The sequence below is a fragment of the Girardinichthys multiradiatus genome, chromosome 14, assembly GCF_021462225.1.
Source record: "Girardinichthys multiradiatus isolate DD_20200921_A chromosome 14, DD_fGirMul_XY1, whole genome shotgun sequence".
Taxonomy (NCBI): Eukaryota; Metazoa; Chordata; class Actinopteri; order Cyprinodontiformes; family Goodeidae; genus Girardinichthys; species Girardinichthys multiradiatus.
The window spans coordinates 20212198-20239857 of record NC_061807.1 but is presented as its reverse complement, the minus strand read 5'-3'; the positions used below and the strand labels follow the sequence as shown (position 1 = coordinate 20239857).

The following is a 27660-nucleotide window of genomic DNA, read 5'->3' as shown; positions in this document are numbered from 1 at the left end:
GATGATCATTTCAGACTTAACAGAACTGGTGCTATTTGTTCTGCTTCAGTTATATCATGATTGTTTCATATTGCAAATAAAATATCTTGAAATGCAAAAAAATACATTTGATATGCCATAATTTCCTAAAAACAAAATTTTATGAATGTGTGAATAGTTTCCATGTAATATTGCATAATGTGTTTGTTATAAAACACTGTTCAGCTACCATTTTAGCTTCTGAAGCGGACTATAATGCGTGCTCTGCAGGAACGCAAACATCACATCTGTTTTAATCAAACTCCATTTAGAAGATAATGGCTGCCAGAAATATGAGCAGGGAAATTAGCAAAAGGCAGAAAATCTGCAGGAGGTGAGCGAGGAACAGGAGAGGGAAAAAAAAAGTAGCTGCATCATCACCACTTTGGAGGAGAGCAGAGATGTGGAAGAAAAATGAGGAGTGTCCAATACTATAACATTTGGAGGCCCTGGAGGGCTGAGAGCGAAATATGAGTAGAAATTGTAATAACAATGTTGTGCCACTCTGATGATATGCTGGAAATATCTTCACACAATGAGAGCTGCCGAGAATTACGATGAGCAACGTTCGTTATGAGCTCCGTTTCCTTTATTAAATCTCATCTTCTAACTCACAAAGACTCAAAATTGACTGAAAAGAAACAAATAAATGATCCTCTTTTCTGTCACTGTTATGTGGTGGGGAAGGGGGAGTCTCTTTATTCCATCCTTTTTTTTCTAACTGTAAAGCTTATAGCTCCGCGACTGAAATGCACAAGCTGTGACACGGCAACAAAAAAATCTCACTAAGCAGCTGAATAAAAACAACCCACTCAATCCACAACAACAAATGCAAACAAGAATACACCCCTGGCACAGAGATTGGTATGCATTGCACTCCCTGTGGAATAGAGAACCCAACTAGGAAGAAACACCCACACCTCCAAATTGCACATATAGTCTGTGTGCTGCTAAGCCGGGAGTTTTCCAGGCTACAACTAAAATGTAAAATGTGTCTGTCACCCTGTGAAAGAGAAGCAATGACAATGTGTTCTCTTGTTGCTGCTTTTAGGTTTGTAAATGTAAATAATCTTATTCTTGCTGCTTATTCTTGCTGCTTTGTGAAGGGAGACAAATCCGTGTCTGGGTTTGTTTGGGTCTCCAAATTAAAAACAAGTACTCTGACAATAGCCAAGGTAACAGGTTTTTAATTTTTTCCCCAAACAATAAATCATTGTCTGGAAAGAGCTTATAAAGGTAGTATTAAGGAAACATTTTCACCAACAGGCGAAAAAAACTGATAAAGATGTAAGAAAGAAATTAAATGTTTTAGTAAAAACAGGAGGAAGACTCAGTGGTAATATTTTGGCAACAGACATACTATCTGTATCTGAGGCACAATGCCCTTTACCTTTACTATACACTGCTTACTTTCCTCTCGCCTCATTAGATGTTGGCCTGGCGTTAGCAGACTATGAAGTAAACTGCCCTCTGCGCAGCCCTTTAACACTGCAGGCCAAACGGAAACATCAGAGCTAAGCAGCTGTTACAACTGACTGCAGTGTTAAAGAGAGAGTTGCCGACTGCACGACCAGGATCTCTGCTCCTGCTGCTTTTTCACACCAAATTGCAACAGCCCCCAGGGGGAGTGGAGGACAACATTAAACTTTGCTTAAAGTGAAACTGCTGCAGCGGTTTGGCTCATTCAGTATCTAACCTTCAAACACCAGCTAGGGGGGTGTTGGAATAAAGGGATAATACTCGAAGAGGTCTTTGACGAAAACTTTAATCGAGAGCTTCAAGAAATAAGTGGAATCATCGGTGATTAGCTTTAAGGCAATTGTGCACCATGACACTGGGTTTTCTGAACCCAGCAAGGGGCTGCTGCACAACTCTTGTTTAACATCCAAATGAATAAATTAGCTTTTTAAGTGGGGCTCTTAAAATGCATACCTGCAGTGGGGAACTGTCGTAGCATCTTCTCTTTGATGAAACAAACTATCTTTGATTTCCCAATAAAAAGCAAAATTACTCTAATATGAAAAGAGAACTACTGAGCAGTCCAGTCCATTTAAACCTTAGCCCAGGAGATGAGGCGCTTGATGTTGTCTCTGGTTTAGGAGTTGCCTGACACAAGCATAATGATAGGCATACTCTACATTCTGGATAAATGTGTGAGCGGTGGCTCTTCAAGCTCCGACTCCACACCCTGTGAATCTCACCCAAACGCTTGAAAGGGAACGAGTTTTGCCTCTCCAGGTTGTTGTCGACCTGTTTTGCTTGTGCACCTTTTTTGTACCGCATTTTTTCCTTCCACTTAACTTTACATAAATATGGTTGGAAACAGCACTCTAAACAGCCAGCTTCCTATGTGGCATATCCTCCTTGTGAAGAGAGTCAATGAACGTCTGATGGACAACTGTAAAGTCAGCAGGTCCTCCCATAATTGTGCGCCCCATAACATTTTTGCTTTAAAATCTCATTTAAGTGTTCTAAAATTTTATTTTCTGAAGATTATCTTCATTTTTAGCTGTAATTCATAATCAACAAGATGAACAGAGATAAATGCTCTAAATATATCACTGTGTTATAAATCTATACCACACTTAGCATTTTAATTGGTTTTTGCTGTGATATTCTAATTTATTTGGATGCATCTACAACAAATAAAAATAAAACACCATTCTGAAAAAGACCTAATATTAAATACAGAATGTCTCTGTCTGTAAAGAAAGCAACTAATTCACAACAACTGCACTCCATGAGTATGCAAACAAATCAACCCAAAGAGGAGCAGCCATAAAAACACAATTTGGCAAAAACAACACGTATATTCATAGAGAAAGCGGCTGGATCCACCACAATAACAGCCAACATTGTTTGAGAAAATCCTTACAAGTATAGACAGTGCTGTGGTGCTCATGTCAGGGACTAATGAAATGTGCAGCAAGACAGATGTTTGACTGTTGCACTTCGCTGAGCAAACATATAAATGGGATATGAAGTTAGACAAGAATTCACAATCACAGTGGATATTCACTTATTGGAACCAGACAGATGGGATTTGTTTTACAGGAAAGTATTACAAAAAAAGCAGAAAGTATCACCCAATGGATCATAGGAGAATTCTATTAATTTTCTCTAAATTAGATGTTTGCGCATAATGAAGACAGCCTTGTGGCATTTCCATAATGCTAATAAGGAATATATATAAAATGTTATTCTCATTTTCCAAAGATTTGCTGAGAAGGATGCTAAAGTTCTTGCAGCCAGAAATAGAAGAGCTACTGTACAGACAGAACTGAAGGGAAAGTCAAGTACTGCGTGAATAATTCAAACCAAGGTGATGGCTTCTTTCAGCCCAGGGGACTGTCAAACAAGAAAGTCACACCTTCCTACTCTTACCATGCCATTGTTCCTGTCTAACCTCTTTCTTCATAGACTCCAGAGTAGAGGCACAAATAATTTAAGTAGTGGGGTGGTTTGACACACTGATATGGCTCTACTCACTCAGACTCACTGAAGCTTGGATCTTTGTCATGTCCCACTTGGTTTTGACAGGGGCTTTCTATCCGTAAATACCCACAAACAACTTTGCAGCTTAGTTAAAATTAAGTCCATCTAATAATCTTTGCACACTGCTTCAGCTTCCCCAGCTGTAAACTTTCACCCTCTTGCCTGTGCTACACCCTTTACAGCACATTTGTTTATATTTCCCTCCTGTTTCCTGTCAGAAACTAGCAGTCTACAACCCCCCATCTGTTTCCTGAATGCTTCCAATATAATCACTCAAACTCCTCAGTCCCACTGCAGCACAGGTCAACAATATATTTCTCTGACTTTGAATGAGAAAAATGTTGCTCCATCATGGGGTACATTACAAATCACTTACTGCTACTGCAGCCTTAAAAAAACAAACATATGCACCAGCTATGAATTCTGGGTGGATTTCTATAGACCGGGTCAGAGTAATTACTCTCAGCGGAGGAGACAGAGAAAGATTTGATCAAAAAACAGGTAGAATGAAGGTGGAGTGACAACAGGTCCAATAATGTGTTGGCATCTGCATGGAAAGTATTTACACCTATTGTCATTATTTTAAAATGATTCCCTTAAGTCAACAGGAAAATAAAAATCTTAAAAGGCATCTGTAAAAATAGCTATACAGTGATTTATAATGAGTGTATACTGAATACGAAGAAAATTCACCAGAAGGTGTGGCTTTCCCTCCCTTTTTCAACCAGTAAACGTTTACATTTACAGAGTTTGGAGTTAATTAAGCACAACATTTGCTTATTTAACTCTCCAGGGAGCCCAGGACCCATTTAGGTTGGGTGTTCATGCCAATGGTATGGGATTTTCCTTAATTTAATGGTCTGGATCAACCTGACTTTACATCACACCTTCACAGTTTAAAAGTGACACATGCACTGCACACATAGGACCCTCCTCAGCCCAAATGGGTCCCTACTGACAGCCATTTAAATGACTGTTTTGGGACTTGCTTTAATTTCACATGAGGTGATATCCGTGACTACCTTTTGAATCCGAGGCTCTGGGTTGGAATTGAAACGATTACATGTTTAACCATTAGTTGGCGACAGAGCCGATGTATGAGCCACTGTGTTATTTTGTTGCATTTTTTGCATGGATATAAATAATATCGCAAACACAAAAATGTTTGGAGAAACTGAATACATCCTCCAAATGCCCCACACATTCCTCTCTGCACTACATAATTCATATTTTTTTATTTTGGCTGATAAACAGCCAGGTGCTGTGGCAGTAAAACAAACTCAAATTAGAGCTGGACAACCTATCCAATCACAGCGGTCATCAAAATATATCCAAATTATAGCAGAGTTTTACTGCCCTCAATGCTCATGTTTAGAGTCTGAGATGCTAAAGCTCAAAGTGGTAGGGATGTTGCGATGAAAGTCACGAAAAAGTGGGTTCATCGCGTCAGTGTATTAGTATCGCAATTTAATTTTTTCCTGATATGTAGAACTAGCCCATATAATGTCAATTTGATATAATTTATCCATAGAATACTTTTTAAACAACACTAGTTGGACCAATTAAAAGGTGGATGTAAATCAAAGGAGATTTCTTAAAGTTGTCCAATGTATTTGCGTTCTATAGAGGCAGTGGTGAATTGTTCCCGGGAGCCGGTCCTGCAGGCCACTGCAGAGAAACACACAACCTCTGTGCACGTCAGTTTTTGCCAAACAGATCCACTTTCGTCTCACCTCTAAGGACCCTAAAGAAGCTTTAATCATTCTGTTGCAAACTTAAACCTTCAACATCCCAGCTGAAGCCCCTGGATTGAGATGAGTCTGTATTTCCTGAACATTGCATGATCAAACCTTGGGGTGACAACTATTGGGAAGATTGGCTGCCCAGTTATGAATAATATTTCCCACTGTAGCATCATACACTTCGAATGCTTTGGCAAAGGTCTCAAAACTCTTCCCATACTGACAGGCAGCAACACGTCTGAAGTTATTGCTGATGTCATTCCTTCTTGGCATTGTTTCAACACCTGTATCCTCCAGAGCAGCAACCTGCTAAAACTCCAGCGTTTACAGAGGTGGTAAAAGCTGCTGCTGATTTATTAATTAAATAGGCTAAGTCAGCAGTACCTGGATGCTACTTGTACTGTAAACTCCTCTGGATTCTTTTTTTCTTTTCTAATAACAGTCTTAAATGTGTTGTGTTGTTAATGTTGCACTTGAGGCTAGATGTAAATTATTTCAGAATCCAGTAAGAAACAAATCATTTACATTTTAAACCCTCGAACAGTTTTACTTTCAGCAGTTGTTCTGTTTTCAGGTGTTGCAAATCAGCTTAAGGCACAGGAGCAAACAGTTTCAGCTAAATCTGGAGAAAATGAGCTGATTGAAATATAAAAAATTATATTTTTCTAGCCCAGGAAAAAACACATGCTCCAAACACATTCTGAACTATTTATCTTCTACTTCTATCCACTCCTCCCTCCAGGCCTCCTGAACCTTTTACCTTCCGATCGACTTTTACCGAAATGCCTCTCCTGCTGCTACCAAGTTTCACTTTTCTGCTAATATAGCAACACACTGCGTGTCTGAAGTAAATGTATGGAGAAAAAGGCTCCAAGACGAAAACACATTCCCTGCAAGCTGTGCATCGGAAGAAGACGAAGAACAAAAAAAAAGACAAAAACTGATGGCAGCATCTGAGCTCCAACAGATATTGCTCCAATTAGAGGAGGAGAGGAGCAGATGGAGCAGGAGCGATACACAGAGGTAAAGAGTAATGAGAAGGAAGAGACAGAATGACACACAGAGAGGCAGGGTGATAAAAAAATATAAGTAGCATTTTAATCGTGATAGTCTACCTGTGAGGCTGAATCAAAGCTTGGTAGTGGTTGTAGGTTAAGGGAGATGTTAGGTAGGTGAAGTGAGACAGGCAGAACAGAAAAAGAATAACATTTGTTTTCTTGTATTTTTTTGTGGCTATCAAAACACTTAGGATCCATTATCTGCATTTAATACAAAAACAACTAAAAGCCAAGGTTAAAAGGTTTTTGGCATTAGAAAAGCAAGCTTAAGCTGTGGAGCTATTTGTGTCTTCAAGCTGATACTTCAGGGACACACTTCAAAAAAAATAAAGGTTGCAAAGGAAGTCATTAATAGAAGAATTTATATTTTGTCACAAGAAGCATTATAATGTCTAGTTTTGACGTATTCTAATGCGTTACAGGTGGAATAGTGAGTGCTGTCCTTAACAAGCATAAGAATGTATAACGTCTGTCTGAAGCAGAACAAACAGATTTTTGATTTTGTCTCCCAGTTTAATTCATATCAGGCAAAGATAAACTGAGCTGGAAAAGTTTTCAAATTATGATTTCATTTATTAAAAGAGAAAAAACTCCCCAGTAAACCTAACATGGGCTGGGCCTTCCTTAAGAGCAACAATTGCCATCAAGTCTTTGTGAAACCTGGTAAGAAGTGTTTTCCATCACTGCGGCAGCATTTTGGACCACTGTTCTTTTCAGAGTTGTTTTAATTCAGCCACACTGGAGACTTTTCAAGCATGAACGACCCATTGACAAGCCCACCTTAAAATATATATTTCTGAGCCATTAAGAGGAGGACTTGCTGGCATGCATGGATCATTCTCCTTAAACATGCTCACAAACCGGACCAAACACATTCCTTCAGGCTTTTATGGTAGGGGGCAGAACTCATCATTTCATCATTTATGACAAGTCATCCGAGGCTGGAAGCAGCCAAGCAGGCCCAGACCACCACAGATTTAAAGGGGCTCACAGCTTCTAGGATGTTAGTAGATGGACCTCTAACACTTACTGCCTGCTCTACCCACTGTGCCGTGCAGCGTCCCAGTCCAGAATATTTCTGAAGTTCTGCGGATCGTCAGATGGATTTTCTTTTTACTCAGCAGTGGTTTTGGCCTTAAAATTATGCCATGCATCTTTTTTTATTTTTATTTCTTATGGTTGAATCATAAAACCATACTGCCAGATGGCTCCGTGCCCTGAGCTGTTCAACCACCAAGGTGGTATTGTTAAGACTATTGTGATGGCAAGCCACACAGGGTAAGAGCCACACCCTACTATAATCTGGTTTTCCTTTAATTTATTTTGTAGTCATTACTTTAAATATTCCTTAATTATATAGTTTCTTTGTTTATTCCTCTATCACCTTACAATGTTTATATGAAATGCACCCATATTAACACTGCAAGGTCAATTCAGTTCTATGTTGTATTAATACTCTTTTCTTTGTTTGACTTTACCTGGGTGTTTGGTGTTTGGCTTCCCCTTCCTGATGGGCAAAAGGCGTGGCTAAGGGCTGAGATCTTGAAGTACTGCTGATGGCCTCATTGGACTGAAACAAGCGATTCATGCCAAGTGGGGGGAACCTTAGGGGGTGTTTTTGATTTATTTACTGTTGCTATGTGGCAGCCATTTTGTCTTCCCCTATTGTGTGTGTGTGGTTTAGCTAAACCTGTATTTAAGGGCCCTTATGTGTTAGTTCAGGAGGTCGGTTTTGGTCCGTATCTGTCTGAGTTTTGTCAGTGATGATTTTGAGTCTAGTATCTTGAGTTGACCTCTTTTATTGGCATGCCTGTATAATTGCCCATTTTGTTAACCATTTTGTTTCATGTTTTTTGGGTAAATAAAACCCACTTTTGAATTCAACACCTGTGTCCTCTACTCTGTACTGCTTGGTTCCTGACAACTATGCACCTAACCGTTATGCTTCATCTCTTGTTAATCTCCTTCTGCTTCGTTACACCACTCCAGAGCAAAGTGGTCTTTGATTATTGTAGGCCCCTACGTATACAATGATAAAGGGGAGCTGAAAGAAACATATTTGTGTGCAGAGCAGGGACCAGAATAAATAGAGCCAGCCATGAAAAATAGCAACATTGAACTGTTCATAAACAGATCTGCTGTCCTCATACATTAAAAATGCACAAAAAAAAAACTAATCCTTTGAAAACCAGCACATTAACCTGAACATGGATTGGAAGAAAACCTTGATGCTTGCCTTTAGTAGAGAAATACATCAAAACAAATGTAAAACAAATGTAATGCAGCATGGTGCTCTGTCAGTTTTCCTTCAGTAAATGCATTTAGTTTTACATCATATACAGAGGGCGAGCCTTCTGAAAGGAGCTCATTGTTTCAGACTCAATACTGATGTTACCTTTGCAGCCAGGGCTAGGTTTATACACTCAGTACATCTAATTTACCGATAACATTCTGTTGTTTAACCTGCCAAAAGATGTGAGACAGTGTTGCATAAACCACAAAATAAAGGATAAAATGCTCATGCAATCCTTGCAGTTTTTCTGGCTTTGTTGTTTTTGCACCTATGCATATCATTCATGCATCCTCTCCAAGAATCATACACCATTACCTCTGGAAACTGAAGTGCTATACACCTGGACCGTCTTACTGTCTGACCCGAGATAAAGGTCAACCAGCTTTGGCTAGAGATCATGATGAAATGACAAATATAGCCTTATACTGAAAAAGATCCATTCTTGTAACTTTGACGATGGTACATCTTAAAACCAAGTTTTTTTTAAAGAGCGTGGATAAGTTGTTTTTTATGCACGATTTCTTCTTTCATGCAGACCCACTGGTTTTGCCATGTCCTTATCAAGGTTTTTCCTCACAGTGCAGAAAATCCTGGCAACATAAATGGCACCAACATTATCGTATTCCCAGTGGTAGATAATGACTGGAATCTCCTTCAGCTTTATTTTAGAGACACGGAGAGTTGATCTGTTTTTATTCATTTAGGAAACCACCTGTGTTTTATTAAGGCTTGTTAAACTTTCTGACTTACTATTTGGAAGAACAACATGTAAAGTGACTATTTTATGCAGTTTACTGTAATGACAGGGAATTATTGCATGCATTTATTAGAAGAAATTAACCAAATCTATAGAATCAACAAACCCACACCAGGCATTCATGGAGGTTTAGAGCACAGGTGTCTAACTCCAGACCTCGAGGTCTTGGGTTCTTTGAATTTTTAGATCCGTTTTGCTTCAACACACCTGGACCAAATGATTAACAGAGCTCGATTGGATGCTGAAGAGACAATTCAGAGATTTACTTTAGGTGTGTTGGACCAGAGACATATCTAAACGTTGCAGGACACTGAGACTCAAGGACTGGAGTCCCTCATGATGGGTTAGAAAGGAGAGATGCCGTAAATTTACAGCAAGCTGAGCTGACTGAAGAATGCTCAGGTTAATATGAGCAAGCTAGGGACGCCAATATTAGCATGGACATGCTAATTTTAGCAAGCAGCGTTTGAAATGCACAAACATGGCTCTCTCAGTTTACTACACCAACTACAGTTAAGGCACTGGCCTGTTGCTGGTATGAAGGCCAGATTAGTGATTCAAAAAAGCTCAGGTTTTCTGGTTTTTCCTTTTCTGTTTAAGGTTTGACTTACTTCTTTGTGCCTTCGACTCCTCCTCTTGAATTGGAGGTTTATTATTGTGCATTTATTATTAAGGCAGAGTTTACTCAGTCTTTGTTTGCAGAGGTTTTCCCAGTCCACCATGGTCTTGTACAGATGACCTGCTGTCAACCTCATGGTTAGAAACCATGCTTACACCCGCTATTATAATGCATATGGTGAGCTTAACTTAGAGCTTTCCCATTTGTGATCAAATTATCCTGGTAGAAGGCTGTGGACAATACAGGTCCTTCTCAAAATATTAGCATATTGTGATAAAGTTCATTATTTTCCATAATGTCATGATGAAAATTTAACATTCATATATTTTAGATTCATTGCACACTAACTGAAATATTTCAGGTCTTTTATTGTCTTAATACGGATGATTTTGTCATACAGCTCATAAAAACCCAAAATTCCTATCTCACAAAATTAGCATATCATTAAAAGGGGCTCTAAACGAGCTATGAACCTAATCATCTAAATCAATGAGTTAACTCTAAACACCTGCAAAAGATTCCTGGGGCCTTTAAGACTCCCAGCCTGGTTCATCACTCAAAACCCCAATCATGGGTAAGACTGCCGACCTGACTGCTGTCCAGAAGGCCACTATTGACACCCTCAAGCAAGAGGGTAAGACACACAAAGAAATTTCTGAACAAATAGGCTGTTCCCAGAGTGCTGTATCAAGGCACCTCAGTGGGAAGTCTGTGGGAAGGAAAAAGTGTGGCAGAAAACGCTGCACAACGAGAAGAGGTGACCGGACCCTGAGGAAGATTGTGGAGAAGGGCCGATTCCAGACCTTGGGGGACCTGCGGAAGCAGTGGACTGAGTCTGGAGTAGAAACATCCAGAGCCACCGTGCACAGGCGTGTGCAGGAAATGGGCTACAGGTGCCGCATTCCCCAGGTCAAGCCACTTTTGAACCAGAAACAGCGGCAGAAGCGCCTGACCTGGGCTACAGAGAAGCAGCACTGGACTGTTGCTCAGTGGTCCAAAGTACTTCTTTCCGATGAAAGCAAATTCTGCATGCCATTCGGAAATCAAGGTGCCAGAGTCTGGAGGAAGACTGGGGAGAAGGAAATGCCAAAATGCCAAGTACCCACAGTCAGTGATGGTCTGGGGTGCCGTGTCAGCTGCTGGTGTTGGTCCACTGTGTTTTATCAAGGACAGGGTCAATGCAGCTAGCTATCAGGAGATTTAGGAGCACTTCATGCTTCCATCTGCTGAAATGGAGATGAAGATTTCATTTTTCAGCACGACCTGGCACCTGCTCACAGTGCCAAAACCACTGGTAAATGGTTTACTGACCATGGTATCACTGTGCTCAATTGGCCTGCCAACTCTCCTGACCTGAACCCCATAAAGAATCTGTGGGATATTGTGAAGAGAACGTTGAGAGACTCAAGACCCAACACTCTGGATGAGCTAAAGGCCGCTATTGAAGCATCCTGGGCCTTCATAAGACCTCAGCAGTGCCACAGGCTGATTGTCTCCATGCCACGCCGCATTGAAGCAGTCATTTCTGCAAAAGGATTCCCGACCAAGTATTGAGTGCATAACTGTACATGATTATTTCAAGGTTGACGTTTTTTGTATTAAAAACACTTTTCTTTTATTGGTCGGATGAAATATGCTAATTTTGGGTTTTCATGAGCTGTATGCCACAATCATCCGTATTAAGACAATAAAAGACCTGAAATATTTCAGTTAGTGTGCAATGAATCTAAAATATATGAATGTTAAATTTTCATCATTACATTATGGAAAATAATTAACTTTATCACAATATGCTAATATTTTGAGAATGATCTGTATTTGGTGACATTTTTTAGGAGCATTGGACTCTGTTGCCTGTGGCTGTATGAGACATATACTCATTTAAAGCTTGCCTGGCAACCCACAGCAGTCACACACGTCCCTGAATCCACCGACCCCCTATTTCGTCAATTTTCCAATCTTTCAATTCCAACTTAGTTCCTCGTCTCTATAGCTTCTTTGTATCCCAGTTTCATCAGTCCTGTGCCTCCCACCTTGTGTGTCCCTGAAGATATCCCTGGCGTTTATTTATGCTTTCTAAAATAATTTAAAATTCCATTTTTCCAACCATGAGTTTTGGATTCAATGAGTTTTGTACTCTTCCTTTTAGCACCCCAGAACAACAGCTGTGCAACTCCACTCCGAGGCTCATAATGCATCTGCAGGTGCATCTCCTTCAAGCAACATCAGCACCGACATCATCATACACGAACTCTCATTGCAGCTCCTTGTTGCCTTTCATCTAAAGAGGCGACTACATTAGCCTCTCAATCCTCCCAGAGCGTGCAAGCGCTCCAGAAGATGGTTTAATGATCGAAACGAGGAACAGAGGATCTCTTATGCTTCTCAACTTTTCCGCACTTTTCTAGCTTGTTGAGTTTTTTAATCAATTTCTTCCTATTTGTGCCCCGCCTTCACTCCTCCTCTGAACACACTCATTTCTCTGTTCATGTTTTCATCACCTGGCTTTTCGGATCCTCTTGTTCCCTGAGCCTCTAATTTTTCTCCACTCCCGTCCTCTCGGCTGTCTCTGCACATCTCTGCTCACCTGTCATTGTCTTGTCTTTTCATTTTTCCAATATCATGGTTCAACCCTTTACCCTTTATTTTCATTCCCCTGAAATCCTTGTGTTTTTTACAAATCTAGTCTAGTGCCATGTCCATCTACTGCAGCAGGATTTCGGAGGAGGGTATTCACCCATCTGCTTTGAGTGTTAACCAAACGTAAACAAAACGACACCACACACACACTGGAAAATAATTGGGCACAGCCACCTGCTGCCCACCCACACACTGATGCAGTCAGTCTCATATCTACTGTAGTACTAATAATCAGTACAACCATTAGAGTCAGTGGCAGCCAGATGTCTGTGACAGCACAACAAGCTGTTTGGGGCACTGGAGATGGTCTGAGGTGACAAACAAGAACACAATCTGATGTACAAGCTGTTGGGAGCTGGATGGACTTCCAGATCTGCCAGACAGAGGTAGATTGAAGAGGAAAGACTACTGCTCCAGAGAGGTCTTCTCTCATTGGGCGACCACATATGCAACTTTCTGCATCGATGGGGCTTTGCAAAACTATTCAATGCTGATCATGCTCTCATTTTGTTATGTTACATCCCAAAATGTGTGCTCTAAAAGGCTTGTAGTGCAACTGCAAGTCGTTCGGGGTATGGTACAAGCCTTGCACATCTTACTAGGCTTCAGCACTCAAAGGTCTAGAGTTCAACAGTCCTGTCATATTGGTCTCATTCCTCCAAAATGAAGAAAAGGATTTCTCATAAGAAAATCCACTGTACTTCTTTTATCTTAACAAAGGAATAAATTGTTCATTTGTTCTTCAACACCAAATAGCTCAAGTAGATTGGATGGGTAGTCCTAAATGCCCTGTGTTTACCTCTAACCTTTGTCGTAATAACATCACCATGTTTCACAGTGGGGGTGTCATTGGGCAGAGGCGGGATACACCCTGGACAGGTCGGCAGTCCATCACAGGGCAACATAGAGACACCCAGGACCTTCCTGCTGCAAGGCAACAGTGCTATCAACTGTGCTGCTATGCAGCTGGGGTCAACGTATGACAAGATTATCCGCAGCCAGCGAGGAGCGAAAATGAAATGCTTTCAATCTAAACTGCAACCATCTTTTTAACTGATACCAGCAGCACAGAGTTCTTCATAATCTAGATGTAAATCTCAAATTTTTACAAGACATCAACTGTTGTGAAGATATTAATGGTCCACAGAAGGGTTTTATTCTGCTTTACCAGATCAATAATAATGAATTAAATCCCATTGGAAACTGCTGACGCAAAAAGGAAAATATGTTTGAGAGATAAAAGCAGAGCAAATGCCTTCTATGTTTAGGAAAACTTGAATTAACAAAACACCTTCGATTTGTTTTGAAAGACATTTTTAAGTTACGATTGTTTTCTGATTATGACACCTTTACCTGCAGCAGATGGAGTCACACCTTTCATTCATGTAAACTATTGCTGCTTCTGCATCACCCTAAAGTTCAAATAATGATTCATCTTTGATCTCCACAGCCAAATGACCAAACCTCCTTCAACGTGACAATGCCCAACACCCAGAAGCCTTTCTGAGAGTGCTTCCTGTTTGATTTGCCTCCCACACCCTGGTCTGTCAGCTACTAGCTGATTCCTGTTCGATGCAAAAGTTGAAGCGGCTTGGGTTTAAAGTTTGGATTAAAATCCATCCATCATATCACTAAAACAGAAGTTTATCTCATTAATTCAGATTAACAAGTACAACTCATAGCTTCATGACGAACCGTATGATACATTTGAATTATTTCTGTTAATTTTGATAATTCAGGCTTGTATCTAATAAAACCCGAATTAAGTTCTTGAGAAAAAGTGTACATTACATATTTGTCAGGAATGTTATATTATAGGTCACGTTATTGGCTACGCCGGGTGTGTTCAAAAGCTCGGCCCATGTGCCATTTGCGGCACCTGACCTCAACTCAAGCGCAGGCAGCTGCTGGAGATGATTACTTTTTAAAATGCTTTTTCAACAGAAATATTAAGTTCTTCAAACTGAAAAAGTTACAACACACAATGTCTTATTAGCCATGCATTCCTTGTGTAAAGCCACTCCAGAACCAGAGAATCCGTCAGAAGAGTCTTACTATAAGGACTGAACTGCAGCTCAGGGCCAAAACTCCTCTTTTCAAAAGAAAGTAACTTTAGCATTTCATTCAAGGAATCAAGGCATCACTGTGAGCTGCACAATTTTAGGAAAACATTATTGCCATAATGTTGAATACAGCCATGATGATATGAGTTATGATTAGGGCTGGGTGATACGGACTAAAAGTTTAGCAAGATATTTTGTGATATTTATTGGCAAAACAATAAATGTGATTCATAAAAAGAAGTATTTAAAAACCCATTGCAGTCTTTTAAAGCAATTTATGGTTTGGCTGGGACTACAAATCACTGCAGTTTGAGCCCCAAAATCACAAATGCTCTAATTAAAATAAATATTTAAAAAAATGATTTACAGCTTATTTAAGAGGCTACTTTACGATACCAATGACTTTAAATGGTATGTGGAGCATTTTTATAAACACCACACAATAACTGAATTTAATTATGGAACCAACTACAGAAATGAGCTGTAACAATCCCAACACCACAATGGTACGATGATTGCCAACCCGTAGTTAGGATTAAACCACATTTTACGCAGTCCTGCATTTTAACACCTTTACCTGGGTTTTCTGATCTCGCCCACTGAGACCTTCATCCAAAGACGTACAGTCATAGTCCAATAACCAAATCTACACTGCTCAAAAAAATAAAGGGAACACTTAAACAACACAATATAACTCCAAGTAAATCAAACCTCTGTGAAATCAAACTGTCCACTTATGAAGCAACACTGATTGACAATCAATTTCACATGTTGTTGTGTAAATAGAATAGACAACAGGGGGAAATCTTTGGTGATTAGCAACACACTCAATAAAGGAGTGGTTCTGCAGGTGGGGACCACAGACCACTTCTCAGTATCTATGCTTTCTGGATGATGTTTTGGTCACTTTTGAATGTTGGTGGTGCTTTCACACTCGTGGTAGCATGAGACGGACTCTACAACCCACACAAGTGGCTCAGGTAGTGCAGCTCATCCAGGATGGCACATCAATGCAAGCTGTGGCAAGAAGGTTTGCTGTGTCTGTCAGCATAGTGTCCAGAGCCTGGAGGCGCTACCAGGAGACAGGCCAGTACACCAGGAGATGTGGAGGAGACCGTAGGAGGGCAACAACCCAGCAGCAGGACCGCTACCTCCGCCTTTGTGCAAGGAGGAACAGGAGGAGCACTGCCAGAGCCCTGCAAAATGACCTCCAGCAGGCCACAAATGTGCATGTGTCTGCACAAACGGTTAGAAACCGACTCCATGAGGATGGTATGAGGGCCCGACGTCCACAAATGGGGGTTGTACTCACAGCCCAACACCGTGCAGGACGCTTGGCATTTGCCAGAGAACACCAGGATTGGCAAATTCGCCACTGGCGCCCTGTGGTCTTGACAGATGAAAGCAGGTTCACACTGAGCACATGTGACAGACGTGACAGAGTGACACCGTGGAGAGCGATCTGCTGCCTGCAACATCCTTCAACATGACCAGTTTGGCAGTGGGTCATTAATGGTATGGGGTGGCATTTCTTTGGAGGGTCACATGACTCTCCATGTGCTCGCCAGAGGTAGCCTGACTGCCATTAGGTACCGAGATGAGATCCTCAGACTCCTTGTGAGATCATATGCTGGTGCGGTTGGCCCTGGGTTCCTCCTAATGCAGGACAATGCTAGACCTCATGTGGCTGGAATGTGTCAGCAGTTCCTGCAAGATGAAGACATTGAAGCTCTGGACTGGCCCGCCTGTTCCCCAGACCTGAATCCGATTGAGCACATCTGGGACATTATGTCTCGCTCCATCCACCAACGTCACGTTGCTCCACAGACTGTCCAGGAGTTGGCGGATGCTTTAGTAATTTTGTGTGCAACTCCAAATCCAGGCCTCCATTGGTTATTAAATTTGATTTCCATTGATGATTTTTGTGTGATTTTGCTGTCAGCAGATTCAACTTTGTACAGAACAAAGTATTCAATGAGAATATTTCATTCATTCAGATCTAGGATAGGTTATTTGAGTGTTCCCTTTATTTTGCTGAGCAGTGTATTTATTAAATACTGCATTACTGAAATAAATAAAATTTTGATTCCAACTTATTGAAAATGCTTTTTTTTAATAGTTTTTAAAATACACCTTTTAAACTTTAGGTTTTAACATTTTGTTCTACATTTCTAGGGTTTGGGTTTTTGCAAATACATATCAAAATGACATGTTATTTTTGTTTTTTATTGGATGTTATATTTAAATAACTTTAGAAACAGGCACTGGATTATTCTTACAATAAAAGCTTGAAACTGAAAAATGGTGTACTTTTTGTCACATCAAATAACAGTTGGATAATACCCTTTTCAGAACTACGTTACTGAACATTTAAAATTTGCAAAATGCTTGAATATCATTATTGCTTGATAGATTTGCTTCAAGTGATTCTGATTAAAATAGAAAATAGAGCAACAGCTGTAGACATGAGTGGATTGTCCATCCTTGATTTGTAATCAAGAACACTAATCAATCTCATGCTTCACTTTAATAATCACGCCCGGACGAAGGGGTGTCCAACAGGAAGCTCAACTCAAACTTTGTTGAAGAAGTTGGACAGGAGGATAAACACGAGCCTGCTGGGCCTTTTACAGTCTAGGGAACCTTTACACAATGATACAAACATAGATTCAGATTCTTGCTATATAGGTCACTACTCTCTACACTCTCCTCCTTCCCAGTATCTCAGTCTTTCAAAGACACCATATTTAGCTCAGCTACGTTTTTGCCTGCTACTTCTGCCCGTTTATTTTTGTGCAATTCCCCTTATGAAATAATTCATAAACTAATTATGTATATTTTGCATAAAAAGCAATAAACATAAACTTAATACTCTGCAAACCCAGCAGTTCCCTATTGTCTGATGTCTTCAACCTCCTTCCCACTCTTCCCAAACCTATTCTGACACAATTGAGAGGTTTTAGTTCTCAATGCAGCAGAGCGACAAATGCCAAAAGAAATTTTATTTGCTACATGTTTTTAATGCCATCGAATAGAGGTTTCAGCTGGTAAATAAACTCCCACTTTGGCTGGCTACCATAATTCTCAGTTGAGCCCAAGCTACTGTACAAATACCACAACAAACAAGGTAGTAAAGGTGCAGAAATATATACCTGTGTTTCTTTTCTTCTTATTTTCACTTAAACAAAACACACTTTTTCTAAAGTAGAGCAGATGCATTTCTTTTTAAGCATTATAGGATACAGATGGGCTGCAAAAAGACAACAACCTTAACCCTAGTTACTAAATAAAATATTTTCCTCCCAACCAAAGCGAGTTCAAATCAGACAAATTGTCAACTGTGTAGTATCGATGCAAACATAAACTTATGTTCATTCTTATATGGGCTTTTGTGAACAGTCACGTCAATATTGAGGACTGGTGCTGCTTTATAGTCTTAAAATATTTACTCAGTTGGTACAACAGGCGCACCATGTGCAGAGGCTATAGGTCCATGATGGTCATGGGTTCGAGTCCAGGTCACAGACTATTTGCTGCACGTCTTCCTCTTCTCTCTGCACCCTACCTTCCTGTCTGATTACAGTACAATAAATGCCACTAATGCCAAAAATCTTAAAATAAACTCAAACTTCCAGAGTTCTCCTTTGTAAGCCATTTTCTTAAGTATACATGCAAAACATTACAATGATTTTATGGGAGATATTTCTACAGTGGGGAGGGAGGAATGGGCGGATGGATGAGTGGATACAACAACTTTTAGACAGTGGGACAGAATGAATGTTGAAAATCTAAACATCTTCCAAATTTGTATAGACCTGTAAAAAATTCTAAATCTAGACTTTCCCCAAGCTGAATCTAAGTTCAGTTTCTCTACATTAACACAACATTGGTTTTTATGCATGATCATAGTCCAAGTCCCATTCAGATCATAGTTCTGCAATAAACTCTTTAAGTATCACTTTATGGTTTCACGTCCCAAAACCCAATCCTCCAAGATCACCGGCCATGTGAGCATTCACGTCAAGGGAGTGCGGAACCAAAGGGGCGTGGCTTACAACACGCAGCATTCACTTGAGCAGTAGACCAGATGTGAATGATATGAGTTAGGTTCCATGTCGTCATACTCGTGCAGGCTTTTTTTTTTTTTTTTAAACCACGAAACATACAAGTCACGTTGCTCTGCATCATTGTCAGCATGTTATCTCCATCAGATTCTGCAGATGATATCTTCAGACAGACTACAGAAGATCATGTGGTGCATCAACTCTCACTGTACACCAAGGACTCCGATGGTTTTTATGAAAGGTAGTTGAGAACATTGAAATAGCTGGATAAATAGAGAGCAAATATATCAAGTTTGTGAAACCTTTATTCTATTTGGGAAATCACCAAAACTCTGAATTTTTAGTGCGATTTTGGCATTAGGACCACCAAAAAACTGGAAAAGCAGAACAAAACACTATATGGACTAGTTAAGTCATTGTTTGAAATTCAAGTTACTTCCTTTTTGCTGCAAAGGCTCAAAAGCAGGACTTCACTTTGTGTTATTTTGCTGTGCAGAAATCTCTTTGGGTATAAGATGCTGTTTATTGTAGGTTTGCATTTGTACATATGGCAGCTGCAGGTGAGCAATCAACTTTTGACTTACAAATGGACCAATCAAATCCTCTCAAACATTTACAGGTTCTTTCTGAGTTGAAAGGCTTCTACCTTGAAGCTAGAGCTATAGAGGACTCCTTTAAAGCAATAATGGGATGGAATGAAAAAGGCTCAAAGGTTTCTGTAGTCTTGAAGACCCTGTAATCAAGATCAGTTGCTTTAGTCTATAATTTAAGGCAGGTATACTTCTATTTTTGCACAAAAAGAAAAAAAAAATGCATCCCCAGAATACAGAGACATTATCTGCTGTTATGAGGACCAAACATTGCAGACGAAATGTTGGCAGGATCTCAATACCCTTTTTGCTAAAATGAAAAAAAAAAAAACAGCAATGTTCCCCTGCTGGCGTCATTCCACAGCCCCTATTTTAAAAAGTGTGAAAGTATGAAAATGTTGCAGTCTCACTCAAAAGCCCCCCCCCCCCATTCAAAATAAGGGCATATTTATTTTCTTTATTAGCCAGATCTTTCATCCTCACCTTTCCCTCCTCCTCTTGCTCACCACCCACCACATACAGAGTTCAGCTGTTTTTTTGTCAAGCCAAGCCGAACTGGCAGACTTGAAGGTCTCAAAAGCATTAAAAATACATGACAGACAGAAAAACAGAGCAGAGCTGAGGGAGAAAAAAGAGAGAGTGTGAGGGGAGTCGACTCAGTGCAAGGACGCCCAGCACAAACCTTGGAAACACAAGCTAAGGTGGTTCAAGAAGAAATGAGATGTAAAAGGAGTAAAAAAAAAAACAAAAGACAGGGCTTAGGGGGAATAGATAGAAAAGGAGATGTTAAAAGAGGTCCTGATTACAAAAATGAGACAACATTAACAAAAGAAACCGGATAAGGTAGGTGCAACTTGGAACAAGTTTATCCAATTTAGAGGGAAAAACTCTACAAATTGTCTGGGCACTTTCCATCCCTCCCATTCAGTAAATCAGTACACTGAACGTGAGGAAGCACCGCCATAAAAAAGAGCAGCAGCAAAGTTCAAGTGAGCAACCCTTCATATCTCGCTTTAGTAAGGAGTTATCTGGAACTACAAGTTAAAAACAAAACAATCCTCTAGTTTTATCTTTAAAAAAATCCACATTAACAACCATGTGTGAGGCGTGCAGGTGGGTGGTTGGTGACAGCTGATGGGAATAAACTTCTGTTCAGCCAACACGTGGTGAAAGCAAAGCAAGAAATGTGTGTCCAAGATACAAGAAGAGAGTTTCCAAACTCTGAAAGTTTGCATATACACTGAGTGCACAAATTTTAGGACATCCTAATTCAGTAGCACAGACTCAAATAGACAGAAATAAAAGATTTCTGCATGACTTACTCTCTTCTCCCTCCTCATTTCAAAATGACATGTTGCACTCTCGATTTAATCTTTGCAAGCTGCCAGTTTATAGGAAAAGGAGGTAAAATTTGCTTATTTGAGAGTAATTGTCCTACTGGCCATTCATTAACACCAAGAAATTAAAAACTATAACTGCTTCTTGTTAAGAACCGAGGTGTGGTCTGCAAGCTCTGACTACTGATGGTGTGAACCATCAGTAGTCAGAGCTTGCATGTTTCTTATAAAGCAAGAGACACTGTAATAATTCACACTGTGATAATGCCTCAACATACCAGCCACACAGCTAACTAGTGTTTTTGCTGATGTTTGTTTGAGAGAGACAAGTCTGGGAAAAAAAAATCATCACATTTTTCCCTAAACAATCATGTTTTTATCTTTTATGATCTTCACAGTGCAAGATAGACTGTATTGGCTTGTGTGATTTTGGTCTGGATTTAGATATTTTCCCAGATGAGCTCTTAGTTTAGGGGAGAGAGGTATGCACAGAGCAGCTGAAACAATATAACAGTTTTGACAAACCAATTTTACCAATTAGCATCATAAACTGCACTTGACTGCATTTATAATTAGTTTAAAATGGGAAAATATGTTATCGACTTTCTATATAATGAGAGTGAATTAACTTTATATTTCTGTACACAAATTGGATATTTTTCTGCTTGGGATTTGTTGTGAATAGGCAATACAGAAATAAGCCAAACTGACGAATGAACCTATTATAATGTAACTGTTATGGTATATATTTCAATTACTGCAGCACACCAAATGTCTGGAGCTTGTCTCTTCATCACTTCGCCACTTCTATTAACAAAAATGAAACCATCAGGTCTACTCTATGGGAAGCTGTGAAACATCCCAAATACTTCAAGAAATATCTGCAACATCAGCAGATCAGAAAAAAAAAACTGCAGGTAGCAACATTTTCCTCCAACACTGCACCTTCTGTTGCAAGAAGCTGAAATAAATCTGATTTAGTTACTAATCAACACGACATCAGCAAAATAGCAAAGGGTTGAAAAATAGGATGAAAAAATTAAACCTATTTGTCTAAGCCTGTTCTATAGGTTGAAAAAGACCCCTTGGTGGAAGGAGGTTCTCCATCTTTCAAACAGACCTAAAAAATTGTCCTCCATCCATGCCACTGGTGTGTACTCAGAGAAGATGTTAAGTTCTGGAACAGTCATACTTCAATATGTAAAGCCAGACAAACAGCAGTGAATATGCTTTTATTGCAGCATTATAGCCTGGGTTAAAGGTAGTGAGAAGGAAGTGAGCATGTCTCCAAGTTTGATGGCTCAGAAGCGTTAAGGCTCTTTATATCCAACCAACATATTTCCTGATACATTTCTAACAGTAGAATTTGTTGCAATTATGACTGAGCTGTAGCTGCAAAACTGTTTCAATTTTCTTGTTTTTGTTTTTCATTTATCCATGTTTTGTAGGTGTGTAACGATGCCTGCATTCGGATTGAACTGTCAACATGTAGACATCACAGTTTGGTGCAGGCAAGTGGATAAATAAATCTGTCGCAGGTGATCATCATCATAACTGAACGGTAGATCTACAACGGTAGATCAGAGGAAACACACATGTACTGTCATTGTTCCTGTGAAGAACCACTGCAGAAAATGAGTAGATGAAGTTAAGGCACTCTACACCCAAGCAATACAAGAAAGGTTGCCAAATGATGCACAGACGCATGAGGAAAAGCTTCTGGTTTCTGGTGATCTATGGTAATGATGAATATTGACCTTTTTGGAAATACAAAAAGATCAATGTTCATGTGCTTTGCAGCGCCTATTAAACACTGTATAATTTGGCACCAGATGTTAAATAAGCACCACCCGACATTCAGTGTGACAGTGGTGGCTGCTATAATCTTTTTATTTACTAATACTCCATTAGCAGAAGTTTTTCATTACAGCGCAGCCTTTTATTTTGCACGAGGCAAATGCTAAAATAAACAAATGCACCCATTTGAAATTTTGCACTTTCATGGAAAGATAAATGATCTTCGGTTTTGCATTTAAACATTTTGTTGAAATGAAAATTTCTGTTATTTTATATTAATATGCTAAAGAGGAGATGCCCATAGACAAATGCTTGCTTGTCGTACACTGTTACCAAAATGACTCTTCACTAACGGTGGTTTATGCAAGTTTTATTTTTACTTTGCTTTGTTTGGACAGTGAAAACAAGTCTAGCATTTAGCTTTTATGCCTTCTAACTGTTAAACTTGTTTCAAATAATGAACTAAAAATGTGTGCACTTTTACACCCCTAATGACTTGTCTATGATCTGATGCTAAGGCTCCTTCAGAGACATAAGTTACTTTTCATATTTAAACAATTACTAAATATTTCCCTGAATATTAGTTATTCTAAAAATTGTGAACATTTGAAAACCTTAGCATAATTTCAAACTACTGATACTTTAGTAGTTATGTTAGTGTACATAACGGCGTAGCTGTATACCTATTATTTAAATTGTAATTTTTGACTTACAAAAGTCACAGATGACAATAAAACATCTATAAATCCTTGTAAATCTAAACAGCCTCACACCTTCAGTACAGCTGATATATTCCTCTGCATTCTGCTCATATCCTCAGGCTCTGGTTTATCCCTCCTAATCCTCTCTCACAGCTCCATCACCACGTCTCTTTTCTCACAGCGCTCATGGAGTCTGTTTGCCTTTTGCCTCCATCTCACATCAGACTTGCCCTTTTCTAAATGTTCATCACACAAAGAGAAACCATTTTCATCTTGAACCATGCCTCACAGCTCTCAATTCAAATTATGTTAACTCTAGGTATTTATTTCAAATGTTTTTTATACACACTATCCTCCTGCAACCTTTCCTCTGAAAAGCAGCACCACATTTATCTTATGATAAAGAAGCTTCTGTATACAGTCTGTGTGTTTCAATTACAGGTTAATATGTATTAAAGGTTTCCATGGCGCAAATGACTGGAATCTGCAAAATTTGATCATTTGTGAAGTGAAAGGAAAACATTTTTTTCATAAACAGAAATCTTAAAAGTAAAACGTCTTTGGGATATCCATCTACCAGCATTGGACATCTAGAGACTGAAACCTTTGTCCAGATAGAGAGCATCTGAATATCAATTGTCAAGTCTTGCCCCAGACTAAGTTCAATTTAGGTTTAGACTTTGACTGGACCATTCCTACACATGAATGTGCATTGATCTAAATGCTTCCATTGTAGCTTTGGGGGCATTCACTAACAGGTTTTCTTCCAGGATTTCTCTCTTTGTAGCACCATTCATCTTTATATCAAAGCTTACCAGATTCCGTGTGTCTGCAAAGGAAAACCATCCCCTCAGCATGATGCGGCTGCTACCATGCTTTAATATTGGGATGATGTGTTTAGGGTTAAGAGCAGTGCTGGTTTTCTACAATTGCATTGTTCCTCATGTAGGCCAAAATGTTTTTCATCTGACCAGAGCAACGTCCTCCACGTTATGTCCCCTACATCACTTTAATTGGGACTTCTGATGTTTTCCCTTTTCCCACTCTTCCAAAAAGGCCAGTTTATGGGAGTGGATGACTAAAAGTTGTCCGGTCAACAGATTCTCCCACCTGAGCTGTGTATCTCTGCAGCTCCTCCAGAGTTTAATTAATTTTCTTTGTTTAAAATCTTAAAAACCATGAATCTATTCTCCCTCTAAAATACATGGAGGTTTATGGTTGTAATGTGATTACATGTGAATAAGTATAAGGAGTATGAACAGCTCTGCATGTCACTGCAGTGTAAAGTAATACTTTAACAGGTGATATCAAACCAGCTTATTGTATGAAACCCATATATAAATTTACAATTGGGACAAAATTATCTAGAAGGTTTATGGAACTTTAATTTTCATTAAATATGTTGGACGATACTTCAATCTCATAAATTGCCGACCTGCAGATAAATTGTGTTGTAATGCGGTGCACTTATCCATTTTGAGGTTCAACAGAAATAAAGTGTTATAGTTGTAGGAGTTAATACAGAGGCACATTTTAAATACATGTTCGTACAATTATCATTTACTTATTGTGGTTCTTTTTAAGTATCACATATATAAATATTCAAGCTATGACTAATGCTTTCATCTCTATAAAATTGTCTTAAAAAACAAGTTAATTTAATCACACTTTGGGACGTAAACACGCGTTTACCAGTAAACTAAATAACATCAGGTGTCCGATTGCAAGTGAATGCAGCATTTAATGATCTAACGAGCTATGTAGCGCCCCCTCTGATGTGTTTTGCTGGTGGCAGAGAGTAATTAAAGAATTAGAGCAGACAATAGGATTGTCTGTGACTGTGTTACATGTCAAAATAGCGCTGGATAACAGGAGTTAAATTACTTTGAACGCTGGTTTTGATAGTAAACTTCACAGATGAGTGTTACTACAGAGGCCCAATATTTTAAATTTAAAGCCAGAGCATATCTATATGCTTAATATTGCCATTTGACAAAAATGCAATTAAAAGCCTGTAATTAGACAATTATTTTTAACAACCAATAAATATTTAACATATTCAATTCATTTTGTGACACTTGGCTTTCCATATAATCCAGACCTGGTGCAATTTTGGAGATAATGCTTGTTCTCCCCATATGCAAAGAGTCTATTATCCAGAAGCTATATTTTATTCTAATGCCATAAATAATAGTTTTAAAGAGTGTAAATTGATGAAAGACCATTCAGGAATGCTTCAAACCCATATGAGACTTTTCTTTCATATTTCTCCCCCATATTTTCTGACCCTGTTCACATCCATCTTTCTTTTTAACCAGAAATCAAACAAAAGAAGTCACAGGTAGCTCAATGGACTTACAAATCCTCTTATAAACAAATGTTCATCGTTTTCCACTCCATAATGAATTTTTAGCATCTAACTTAGCATATGACCCACTCCCCATTCTCCTCCTCTGTCTCACACAGACAGTGTCTCAAAGGAACCGTGAATTAATGAGCCACATTTTTATCTGTGAAACTAAGGAATTAGGCCACGATGGATAATAGGAAACTAGATATGGGTAATGTGATGCACAAGTGTGTGTTTGTGACTGTACAAACCTGGATATAGGCTGTGGATGTGTGGTTGAGTCTATGCAGATACTTTCCTCTGTGTCTGAGCATGATCACATCTCTTTATTGCATGTGCCTGTCTATTATCTAATAAGGACAAAAATGCTTTGATGAGCTCAGCAAAGGCCTTCATCTTCAACTGCAATAAGAGCATCACAGCGTTTTGATTTTCATCTTCAGTTCTCCTGCTCCAAGCAAAACGACGGATCTATTAAAAACTTTAAAAGTGAGAAACTCCAGCCATTAAGAGTCCTGATTTCCCAAAAACATTACTTGAACTTCTTTGTAAATGTTTCCCCCTTCATCTACCTGGTAAATATTTTATTCTTTAAAACTAAAAACTTGTCAACAGAAAAGAAAAATGATAGTAACAAGTTATGTAACCCTGAGATTTTTATAACCTTGTATAACACCATTATTTAAATGCAAACTACAAGAGTTTGATGAATGAGACATTGTGTTTTTCACAAACTTTACTTCTGCAGTGCTGGGTTCTTTAGTCTGAGGTTTGAAATAGGAAATTATTTCCCTTCTACGTGGATAGACATGCACCTGCACTCTAAAAATTATGTCCAGTACAAAAATGTTTTTGTTTTATAAAAGAATGGAGAGAAAAAAAAACATTAAAACATAAGTAGAGTTCAAGTATTTCAATAACTATTTAAAATTGTCAACAGGGATGCTTATTACCATTACAAGACAATGTAGATGGTCTATTTGAAGGTCAAAGTGGGTGGACCACTGAATGGACCACAAACTGGACTGAGACCTTTCTTTAAATTCTGTTAGAAACTGATGCATGCAAATCTGTGCCACTCTTCCTCCTTTTTAATCAAACATCTGCCTGTAATTTGTTCTTATCTCACCTCCGAAACATCTTTCCCATTAAAACCACAATCATCAATGTATCTTATTTAGATTTTATGTGGTTTTGGTGTTAATTTTAAGTTCGGCATACTAATGAAGTGAACTGAGTTAATCATTCAGTTTATAAAACCAGTTTTTGCAGTAGTTGCAGCTTCAGGTCTTCTGAGGCCTGTCTCTACCAGCTTTGCACATCTAGAGAATAAATGCTTTAATGTAAACCGTTCTATTGTAATTCTGAATATATATTAGGGTTTCTGTCCTGCTAGAAGGTGAACCTTCACCCAAGTCTCAAATCTGTTGCAGCCTTTAAAAGGTTTTCTTCCTGGACACCTCTCCATTTAGCTCCATCCTTCTTCCCATCACTTTACCAGCGTCCTTGTTCTTCTGAAAAAAGGCCTCCCCACAGCAGGATGCAGTCATCAGTATGCTCCCTGATAGGGATGGTGTGTTCAGGGTGGTGTGCAGAGTTAGCTTTCTGCCACACAGCATTTTGCATGTATGCCAAGAAGTTTGCTTATGATCCCATCTGAGCAGAGCACCTTCTTCTGCATAATTGCTTTGTCCCCTACATGGCTTTAAAAGGGACTTCTTTTAACTTCTTTTAACAACAGACGTCTTGGCAATATTCAACAAATGACATATGAGAAGAGTGCACTACTTTGTGTTGGTCTATCACATAAAATCTTCAAATGAATTTAAGTTTGTGGCTGTAATGTGACAATGTTTAAAAAAATTGAAGAGTTATTTCCACATCTGCAAGGCACTGTGTTGTTTTTGGCATTGACAGCTTATGCAAGCTGTCCTCATCTCCCTGTATTATGTTAAATTATTCATCTATCCTGCTCTCTGTCTTCAGTAATTACATTAGGAGCCACGGCTGCAATTGGTACTGCTTCGAAATTCTGAGCGCTGTTTTTAGCTTGCAGACTGAGCCAGCACTTCCAATTTCAGGCATGTTTTATATCAGCTGACTGGCCAAACTGAGTAAACAGTCTCTTGCCCTTGA

At 39.2% G+C, this 27660-nt stretch overlaps 1 protein-coding gene across 1 annotated transcript in view; it reads right to left on the bottom strand.

Moving 5' to 3' along the window:
- The window catches only part of pcxb (pyruvate carboxylase b), a 424891-nt gene that overhangs the window by 207327 nt on the left and 189904 nt on the right, over positions 1 to 27660 (bottom strand). The window lies entirely within an intron of this gene.